The sequence below is a fragment of the Filicampus tigris genome, chromosome 8 (assembly GCF_054856515.1).
Source record: "Filicampus tigris isolate MCC_2025a chromosome 8, RoL_Ftig_1.0, whole genome shotgun sequence".
NCBI lineage: Eukaryota > Metazoa > Chordata > Actinopteri > Syngnathiformes > Syngnathidae > Filicampus > Filicampus tigris.
This window is the reverse complement of record NC_141224.1, coordinates 1,730,533-1,740,851: the sequence shown is the minus strand read 5'-3', so window position 1 is coordinate 1,740,851 and position 10,319 is coordinate 1,730,533. Positions and strand designations below refer to the sequence as shown.

Here is a 10,319-nt window from a genome sequence, read left to right as displayed (position 1 = left end):
ATTGCATTAATCAATTCAAGTTTGATTTGACCTTAGCATAATGACAGCTAGCTGCTTGCTCAACTGGTAGATCATGGGACCTTTAATATCAGTGTTGTTGGTTTGACGGCCCCCTGCCCACCCACACATTGGGTGGCAGCTTGATGTGAGAATCCTAATGTGAATTTTTGTTTTTACAGTAGTATTCATGTGTGCCTTGGAGGCCGGGGTGGCCGATTATTTTGATTTAGCGTGACTGTCTGGTCTTTGCAAGTGTGCTCATTTTGAAGGTGTGTGTTTGACTGTTTGTCCTGTTCAATAAACAGCTGAAAGTGCATCAGCGGCGGCCCACATGCGAGGGGATTAAAGAACACGGGACCCCTGCAGACTAGTGGCGCGGCACTTGTGGATTTGCAGATCGTTTTTCAATCATTTAGTCATTGCAACGTTAATGTGGTTGAACAAAATGGGGACAAAACACAACTTGTCATTTTTGGGGGCTAAAACAGTCATTTAAGTTGGAACAACTTTCAAATACGAATGATTGACATGGATGGCAACCGATGTAGATTAGCACAACAAAACAAGCAAGTTGTTTGCTCCAAAACAAATGGCTGAGTTGTTTTGACTGATACACTGAAGTTGGGGGACAACACAAAGAGCAATTAGTCCTGCAAATTTGTAGTTATTGTTGCCCAATGTGGAAAAGTCCATTTTCACAACAGCAAAATTGAAAATATTTTGTTGAATTGCCCAGCCTAAAATTTGATGGAAGTTTGTCGCCATGAAATTTTGAGTTCGCCCATTTTTTTTTTTTTTTTTTTTACAATGCACTACACACTGAAATTCAGTCAGCCCAGAATCAAACACACATACACACTGCAAACACATCCGCGCGCGCACGATGTGCAGTGGGTTGGCTGCGGGCAATCTGTGCGGCCGCCTGTATTTTGACGACGGCTGCGTGCAGTTGAATGCAGCGTCGCTAACAGGCCTGAGCAAGCGGAACGTGCGGGCTTTGAACGCGCCGCAGATAATCCACGGATCCTCATCTCACATGCACTTGGCTTTTTTCGTCTTCAGTTGGCGACATAAAAAGATGAACACTGACAGGAAACTGCATTGTAGTCTACTCGGTCTATCTAATTCATTACAAGGGTGAAATATGAACAAAAAACAATCATATTTGCAATACTGAGCTAACACTCGCACTAAACAAGCCAACATTAGCCACGCCTGCTACATTGGTAGCATGACTTATTCATCAGAGAGTTTTACAACACACCCAACGAGGGCTATCTATCGGTTTGAAGTTTAATTTTTTTTTTTGTAAAAAAATAATGGTGATAAACGTAGCGGTCGAGCAGAAATGTGGCTAATCCCGCCTCGATTGTGAATTCTCACAGGTGCCTAAATTGTCTATGCTCTGCTTCTCCAGTTGCTGGCAAATGAGGTATTGGCATTTTTTATTTTTTTTTTAAATCCAGTGGTGGATATTCCTGACAGGTATGAAAACGTTTTGAATAGATGATCTCTTTATATGATGGATTTTTACCTACCAAGGGCGGATGTGGAACATGAAAAAAATATTTTAAAATCTGCGAAATAGCAATGGTGCAGACGATAAATTCTAATGACAAAAAAGGGAGAATTTTTTTCCCCATGGAGCTGAAGCTTTTTAAAAAGCACCAAATATGATTAAAACATCCACGCACATACTGTATATGTATCTGCTGTACATACATATAATTATGATATAATAAGCAGCTGACGTGGAGGACAAGAAGCACTCATTGTTTTTTCTTGCTAGTGAAAATGAAACACCTCCGCCGCTCGTTTGTGGGGAGCACAGTATAATGAGCGTATTCCCTCGATGCCGGCGAATGGAACGACACTAGGCCGGATTTCCCGACACACTGATCCGTCTGAAGAAGCCGACTTAGCGCCTAAGTGTCGCAAAAGAGGGAAAAAAAAAGAGCCTACAAGAGTCTACAAACGGAGGCTTTTTCGCTTGCTGCCATCTTGTTTTACGTCAATGTTTGCGGACGTTTGCGAGGGCTCCCTCGAGAAAAACTCAAAGTTGACGGACGGACGTGCAGGTGCTCAGAGCGTTTTCCCAGCTCTGGACTTTGTGTTTTTACTCTTAGCCATTAGCTTCCCGTCATAGTTCATATTTCCATGTGCCTCCATGTGTGCTTTGCTCTTGAAAAGGGGTCACAAAGATGGAATTGTTTGCAAATGTCATGACGGCACCAAAAAGTGTAAAACGAGAAGAACAACTTTGCGGTTCATTTACGTTCAATGTTGGGAAAGTTACTTCCCAAATGTAATCTATTTAATAATAACCAAACCCATTTGTCTCACAATTGCTCAAAGTCTATTTCTGGGCCACTTTCCGTCATGGGACATCCAATACACTTTTACTAAATGTGCGGAATTCTCAAGTGTGACATTTATTCCTCGACTGCCGCCTCGCAGCACATGCCAAGGAAAGCTTTGACATGGAGTGTGAAAAGGTACCGAGACATCACGCCCGGCTAGCTCAGTCGGTAGAGCATGAGACTCTTAATCTCAGGGTCGTGGGTTCGAGCCCCACGTTGGGCGAATGCTTTTGAGGACACGCTGGGTCTCAAACCCGAGTCCGGGTGTGCCAGGCTGAGGTTAGGCTTTCCCATTTCATTATGGCAATCTTGCTTCCTACTTCGGCTGACTCCAGATGACCTACTGCAGTGAGCCTACTCCATGTCATTTCTTTTCAAACAGAATCAAGAAAAATGGTGCCTCTGATACCACCTCCAAAGCGGGCAACACAATGTGCTGACTTTCAAGGGCAGTGTGAAGAGAGAAGGCAGCCAAGCAAGCCCGGCTAGCTCAGTCGGTAGAGCATGAGACTCTTAATCTCAGGGTCGTGGGTTCGAGCCCCACGTTGGGCGAAAACATTTTGGGGTGAACTGGACTATGTCTTTGTCAGGCAGGAGAAGTTCCAGAAGACCTTAGTTTTCCCTCATTCCCACAAACATTAGAAACGAACACGCTGTGACGGCAGTTTGACTTTGCCTATCGGATGGTCGGCTGGGACACCTTCGATCCTTCCCATTCCAAGACGGTCCTTCCCCACGAACATGGAGACCGACAGTTCGACTTCCCATCCGCTGTCCGCTACTCCCTTTTACACAATTGCCCTGGCGCCTTTGATGCCACCTTCAGCACCAGGAAATTGCAGCCTTCATCCTCCCATTCGGCGTCAAAAGCCGCAGACAAAACACAGGACAAAGTCGACCGATGCTACCTCTCCAACGCTGCAAAATTGCTCCCTTCACCCGTTTGCACCGGAAAATAGGAGCTTTGAGGGACAGTGGCAAATGTTTCAAAAAGCTAGCTCCGTCGGTGGAGCGTGAGACTCTTCATGTCGAGGTTGTGGGTTTGACTCCCACGTTGGGCGAGAGCATTTTCAAAGGTCTTACAAAGCGAAAGTCGTTGCAGAGCGTAGCTTAGCGATTGGACGAAATTTGGTAGAAGGCAAGTCCGAGCCGAGCTGCTTCCAGACGTTAGCGTGTGCGTAAAAGTCGGACGTCTGTGCGCGTGTCCGCTGAAAACAAGCGGAGGGTAGTCGCCGTGTAACGCAGATGCACAAAGGCAAAGCGAGCCACGCTGAAGGCCACAACTTCAATGCTCGCTCGCTCGCTAGCTGGCTGCTTGAATGGGTGCGGTTTAGTGGGCGGATTCATTCCCGTGGTCGTCCGGGATATTTTCTCTCTGGACAAGAAACGCCCTGCGAGCACCAACACACGCAAAGGCACACACAATATGCAGACGACCGTGTGGTGGTCTGCTCAAAAAGTGTTTTCCATTACTATAAAATCGCGTAAAGTGTTTCAAGTCTGCTGGTGTGAAATCTGTCGCGCACACGCACAAGCGCGAGCGCACACATACACGCCTCCATCAACTTCCTCATGCGCTCAGAACTCTTGTCTAAATAGTCGGCCACATCAGAGAGGACGTTTACAACACTGGCTGAGTGACACACACACACACACACACACACACACGCACACAAAGTGCATTTGCAGCTGTACATACAGCACTACATATGTCATCTTACTAAAAATGAACATACACAGACACACGCACGCACGCGCACACACGCACAGTGACAACGCAGCATAAACAAAGACAACCAGTGTGGGCGACTTTGATTTTCTGTGCAGACAACAGAGTCCATCACTGTGTAACGCACACACACACGTATACACACCCGCACGCACGCCATTTAAACGCAATGTGTATCGCGTGAACCCACAAGCCTGGAATCCACCCCATTTTCACGCAGCGATCGAAAAATGCGAGATGCTCAAGAGTCTCGTGGCAGGAATGCTAAACTTAGCATTTAGCTCTGGATTTGAAATCATTTGGTTCAGAACCGGAAGCTTCTGAGCGAGTGCTGACACGGACTAATGCTACCAGCACCAGCATCCAGCCCGGCTAGCTCAGTCGGTAGAGCATGAGACTCTTAATCTCAGGGTCGTGGGTTCGAGCCCCACGTTGGGCGGCTCCCTTTTACAAGGAGCCTTCCCTTCTTATCAGTTTTACTCGCGCTCGTCAGAAATGTTTGCAAATGGGCGAGTTTGTGAAAGGTGAAACGTGCATAGGTGGAGTGTTGCTTTCAACATTTCTATGGTCCCACGTCAGCTTCACTTCAAACCTGAGTTGGTAGTTTTATCTGTAACCTCTGCCTGGTGAGCCTATTGTGCTCATTCATGTTAGCTTATAACCATTTCATTCATTATTGTTTTAGTTGTGATGTGGCTGGACAATCTCTCAGTACTTGCAAGTAATTATTTGGACGACTACTTTGTACATTTACGTGAGTCATTCTATTCTTTTTTGGCTCCTCTGGTTCCAAATGAGTAAGTCCCAAAATTTGAATGGCTCAAACTGGACTCTTCTTGGTCGTTTACCTTTACCACTTTACCACTTTAATGGCCGCGCTTTCCATGGAACGTGCGTGAGACAAGAGAGTCACAAACAAGAGGACACTTGCCTTGATTAAACCTTTATAAATTACCCATGAACTTGGATGACTGAAAATCTCACGCAGGCATCCTCGCAGTGAGTATATTTGGACATGCTGTCATATAACAGCCACCCAAAAGCCTCTCGCCCAACGTGGGGCTCGAACCCACGACCCTGAGATTAAGAGTCTCATGCTCTACCGACTGAGCTAGCCGGGCTTGAGAGAAGCCTGGAAACACACACACACACATTTGTGGCCTTACTCTGGTGGGCTTGAAAACTGTTAAAAAGGTCACTATGTGTGTGTGTGTGTGCATGTGTGGGTGTTTGTATGTACAAGACTGTAAACACAACACAAAGTCTCTACTGTTCAACTATTAAGATTCTTCCCACATACTCCATTTCTTTCTTTGCTACTTTCACTTCAACTTCACTTGACTGCCTTGCTGTTGCCATAGACACGGGGCACACGCACGCACGCACGCACGCACACACACACACACGCATGCACGCACGCACGCACGCACACAAAGCTGTCATAAAATATCAAGTTGGTGGAAATCAGTAAATTTGCTTGCTAACAACAAGCGACAATGCTGCTCGAGTGCGACGAGCGCTTCCCGCCAGCAGGTTCGGATTGAACACAAACAAGCATTTGGCAACAAAAGAGCCTCGCCCAACGTGGGGCTCGAACCCACGACCCTGAGATTAAGAGTCTCATGCTCTACCGACTGAGCTAGCCGGGCCCCTTTTTAAAAGCTCTTAAAAGGTTTTGCAGATTTGACAAGTTATCATGACTTGAGAGGCACTCTGATTTCATATTCAATTTCGTGGCATTTTAAGCAACTTTCACTTTATGATGTGACTGCCACTTTAAGAGTGTTCCTGTGGCCCAAGCCAGGCAGCGTTTCGGCCATAAATCAAATACATGTTGGCATGCTGCATTCCACACGCACACATATACATATGGGCACACGCACGCTCAGTAAATACAGCTCACGCGCTCATATCCGAGCATGCATTCACCTGCAAAGCGATGCACTGCAAGTATGCATATGTCGCTGAATGAGAACAAACACACATAGGAAGTAGTCCAAAAGGATTGTGACACTGTTTATTTGACTGTAACCATGGTGTGTGAGCGTGTATTTAAACAATCGTTTTTGTAGTGGCGCAGTAGAAAGTTGTCAATAAATCAAGTCTGGGGGAAAAAAAAAAAAAAAAAAAAAAAAAAAAAGCGCTGTGAGAAGGCTGACAGAGGACTTGCCAAGACCTTTTCTGGCAGCCCGGCTAGCTCAGTCGGTAGAGCATGAGACTCTTAATCTCAGGGTCGTGGGTTCGAGCCCCACGTTGGGCGCAAGTGTTTTGGGGCCGTCAAATGCCCGAGGCTTCCTTCCAATTTTAGTTGTGCTCCACTGAAAAGAGGAGGCGCACCACCCCTGGCCTCACATTCAATTCATGTTGACCTGACAGATATTGACCAACAACAGCCACTCTCATCTTTCTGTTCGGCCTAAAGGCCTCAGTAGACCAATCCGACGTCAGCCAACTGTGACCGACGCCTACCCGGTGTGGAAAAAAACGACAAAAATACACCAGAATTCTACGCATGTGTGAGATGTAATACCCCATTCATACCATTGGCGCCGGTAGGCCTCACGGTTAGAAAAATGCAACCTTAAAGCTATTGGCAGAATATACAAACGTAAACAATACATTCTGCTATATTTTCCGCTCACAATGAACTCCCATGCGGAGCAAACACTCACGCTCTTGACACAATATTGTGAAATACTTTGCCAAAACTTGCTCTTGTACTTGTAAGAAAATTAAGGCATCAAAGGTGCAAGAGAAACCGCACAAAATGCCTCTCTTGCACCATAGTGACAAAGTTATCTTCTAGCTCTTCTTGACATTGTATGTCGAAACGCGGAGGGTGACGATGCGCAAAACAATCAAAATTCCCAAGGCTTCCCATCGCCGAGTTTATCCGCATCCGTCGCTTCCTGTTCTTGCCCCGTGTGCTGATTGGCTAGCTAACAGCCAATCAGAGTGAAAATGTCACGACTTACGATGCCGATTCAACAGGCTGAAATATCCACCAGATGCTTCCCGACGGGATCCGGTGTTACGACGGTGTTCTCTACACGGCGCAATCTGAAACAATCCCCCCCCCCCCCCCCCCCCGCCGTCGGATTGGTCTATTTAGGCCTCAAGCGTCCCGAGATGTAACCTGTTTAAAGCTATAATAGGTGTACCCTACCCCAATGACAAGTCATTAGACCCTTCAAGGTACAAATTTGGCCCCATTTTTGTGACAGTTGGGTTCTTGTAACAGTCAAGTTGTTCCTTCCTGATATTCTTTTTCTGACATGTTCTCTACTGACATGCTCGCTGCTAGCGTGTTTTCACTGCCGTTCTTTACGGACACGGTCCGATTGGGCCGAGACGGCGAGGCAGACAGACACAAACACGGAAGCGCAGAAGGGGGTCAGAGACAGAGAGGTCTCCAGGTACCGGAGGTGGTCATGGGAGAGCAACTGTACTTAAATATGACCACAGCAACACACTCACATGAGTGTATTGGTGTGTGTGTGTGCATGTGCGCGTGCGAGCGTGAGCTCAAGCTGAATGCGTTCTTTATCATGTCTCCCAGCGCTTGAAGGACAAGGACTCGTTTGGCTCTTTCGCTGGCTGTAGAAAGGTAAGCAGCGTCATTTTGCTAATGTGGAAAGTGAAAAATGCACCTGGGAAGCTGCTAATGATCATCAGGAAATTGTGCCGCGATGATTAGAGGCCCCGCTGACTTTGCTTCAAGTGACATATGGAAGCTCACTGGACATACTTCCCACTTGAAAACAAAGCTGTTATTCACCGACCAAGCAAAAAAGGTTGGATCATGCTGAGCGCATTGACTTGTTTACAGATTTTCAACTGCCAACCAAGATAGCATTTAGCATTAGCTAAAGTAATAACACAAACACCATTCACCGGATTGATGTTGAAACTTTTTGGGGTCTTTTGGAGGATGCCCTCCTGTTTTCCCCTCAAAACAACCCCAGTGTAGTTGTACAGAAAACAAAAGCAAGCGAGACACTACCCGATACGTCGTGTTCGGTGAAACCTAGCAGAATAGTGCAAAATCTATCAAATAGACTACGGTGCGATTAGAATAAACTGACATACAATGCTTCACAAAGATGATGCGCCTTATAACCCGATGCGCCTTATGTATGAAAATGTATTGAAATAGTCCCGTTCATTGATATTGCGCCTAATGCAACGATGAACCTAACGGTCCGAAAAATACGGTAGTTTTCTGTGTAAAAGAGGAATCTTGAAGAACTAACAATGGCAATTATGCGCTATAGAGGGGACATATGATATGAAATTGACTTTTTAATGTCTTGTGTACTAACATTTGCGTCTGGAGTGCCTGCCTAGCCATCAAATGTGAAAGTTTCAGTGTGTCTGCAGAACTACTAACATAGCTAACTGCTAATTGCAATTGCACCGGACAAAATATAGATGGGGAGGCGGGACTCAGGCCGGTCCCAGTGACACTCCCCACCAAGAATCAGGAAAACGCAACAGATGAAAAACTGTTGAATGAAAACTGATCTCCACAAGTGAGTGCTACTTACAGTAGTTCTCCGTCATTGCTTTCATTTTCAGTCATTATCTTCAAACATGTATTTGTTTAGTTGACAAACAAATGTACAATTTCACTTGATGGGGTCTTTAAACATGTTTAAAGCGTGTTAAAAATGTTTAATACGCATTTTTTGTTTGCCTTTATCGCAGATTTTCACTTCATCGCTGGAGGGTCTGTCAACGGAACCCCGGCGATAATCGGGGGGGTTTCGCTGTGTTCTCTTTAAATGTCAGCTGAAATGAACTTGGCTCTCAAGTGTGTGCCTGGCAAAGAGCGCACGCCGGCGGGGCGGAGGATGGCTGGTCAGACGGCGAGAGGAAGCGCGTACATTCCAGGCTAATCCTGATAGGACGCGGCGGGCCGGCATACAAGAACACGTCGGCCGGGGCACAAAACACACGTTGACACTTTGGCAGCCACGCTTATTTATGAGGAGCCGCTTTAAGCTTGTTTGCGCAGCGCTCGTGTGAAAGGATGCAAGCGCTTAGCGTGCACACGTGTGGCCTGAAGAATACGCGGCGTATTCTTTTAAAGAAACATCCTCCGAAGTGCGTGTGCGCGTTTTTGCCCAAAGGGAACAAAGACAGCAGTGTGTCCCGCGGAGAGCGAGAGTGGGCGAGACACATCCAGAGTATATTACTTATTTATCTAACTTAGAACTGTTTTATCCCACGTGCCATAAATCTAACAGCCTCTCCGCCCCGCACACACGCACGTGCGTGTGCGCACACATCTGTTACATGTTAGCTATTGTGTTTAACACACTGCCGTTGAGAGTTTTTCCTACGGCTCGCAATAAATCGTTAAAAGTCGCATTTAAGTCTTGTCGGGCCGATCGGATTACATTGTGTCTTGTCAAAAATGTATCAGGTTTTTCTTTTTTATGTGCTGCTTTCGCTGCAATTTCCCTGCAACAATGTCGTGAATGACAAAATACAACGTTCTCTCCCTAGATCACGATTCATCGGTCACATCTCTGCTATTGTATATGATTTTGTAAGGAATGATTTGAAGTTGCATGCCTTCGGCGTAGTACCACGTTCTGCCACAACATGCCGGGCAGCACTGAGATCTACTGGAAAAGTTGAAGTGTAAATAAAAGAAAGAAGAGGCAGATAATACTGTATTTTCATGAACATAAGGCACACTTAAAAGTCTTCAATTTTCTCCAAAATGTACGGGGCGCCTTATAATGCGGCGCGCCGTATGTGTGCGCCGAGTTTCACAATCTGTAAATGTTGTTGTTTGACTTTGATGAGTGCTCCGCTTGACTGACTGGGAGCACTTCTAGCCGACACGCTGCTTATATGGAGAAAAGGCGGACGTGACTGACGACGGCATGCGGACGTTAAATGGGGGAAGGGTGGGCGTAAAAGAGGACGCTAAAGACACGCCCCCAGCATATATATAGTGTATCCAGCATATATATAGTGTATGTGCATTGTGCAAAACAACATCGAAAATGATGATGTCATAATTTGAGATAGAGCTAGGAGCTGGGACGTTCGAGACCAGGTGTAAGCCTTCATTCATATGATGGGCGGAGCAACGAACATTGGTCGAGTTTACTTTTTAATCGTCATGCATCATCATCACCTGTGTTGAAAAGCAACTATACTGGTGTTAAAATGTAAAGAGTAATGATAAGAATAAAGTGTATTATACAAAATAA

General features: G+C 46.0%; 1 protein-coding gene and 6 non-coding genes across 9 annotated transcripts in view; 4 read left to right on the top strand and 3 right to left on the bottom strand.

Annotated features, from left to right (window-relative positions):
* The window catches only part of bbs9 (Bardet-Biedl syndrome 9), a 101,647-nt gene that overhangs the window by 11,178 nt on the left and 80,150 nt on the right, over window positions 1-10,319 (bottom strand). The gene's annotated exons all lie outside the window — the stretch shown is intronic.
* trnak-cuu (transfer RNA lysine (anticodon CUU)) lies at window positions 2,511-2,583 on the top strand. The gene has a single exon. It is a non-coding gene; the product is annotated as a tRNA-Lys (tRNA).
* Window positions 2,840-2,912, top strand: trnak-cuu (transfer RNA lysine (anticodon CUU)). The gene has a single exon. It is a non-coding gene; the product is annotated as a tRNA-Lys (tRNA).
* trnak-cuu (transfer RNA lysine (anticodon CUU)) lies at window positions 4,456-4,528 on the top strand. The gene has a single exon. It is a non-coding gene; the product is annotated as a tRNA-Lys (tRNA).
* On the bottom strand, window positions 5,138-5,210 carry trnak-cuu (transfer RNA lysine (anticodon CUU)). Its single transcript has one exon. It is a non-coding gene; the product is annotated as a tRNA-Lys (tRNA).
* trnak-cuu (transfer RNA lysine (anticodon CUU)) lies at window positions 5,666-5,738 on the bottom strand. The gene has a single exon. It is a non-coding gene; the product is annotated as a tRNA-Lys (tRNA).
* On the top strand, window positions 6,277-6,349 carry trnak-cuu (transfer RNA lysine (anticodon CUU)). The gene has a single exon. It is a non-coding gene; the product is annotated as a tRNA-Lys (tRNA).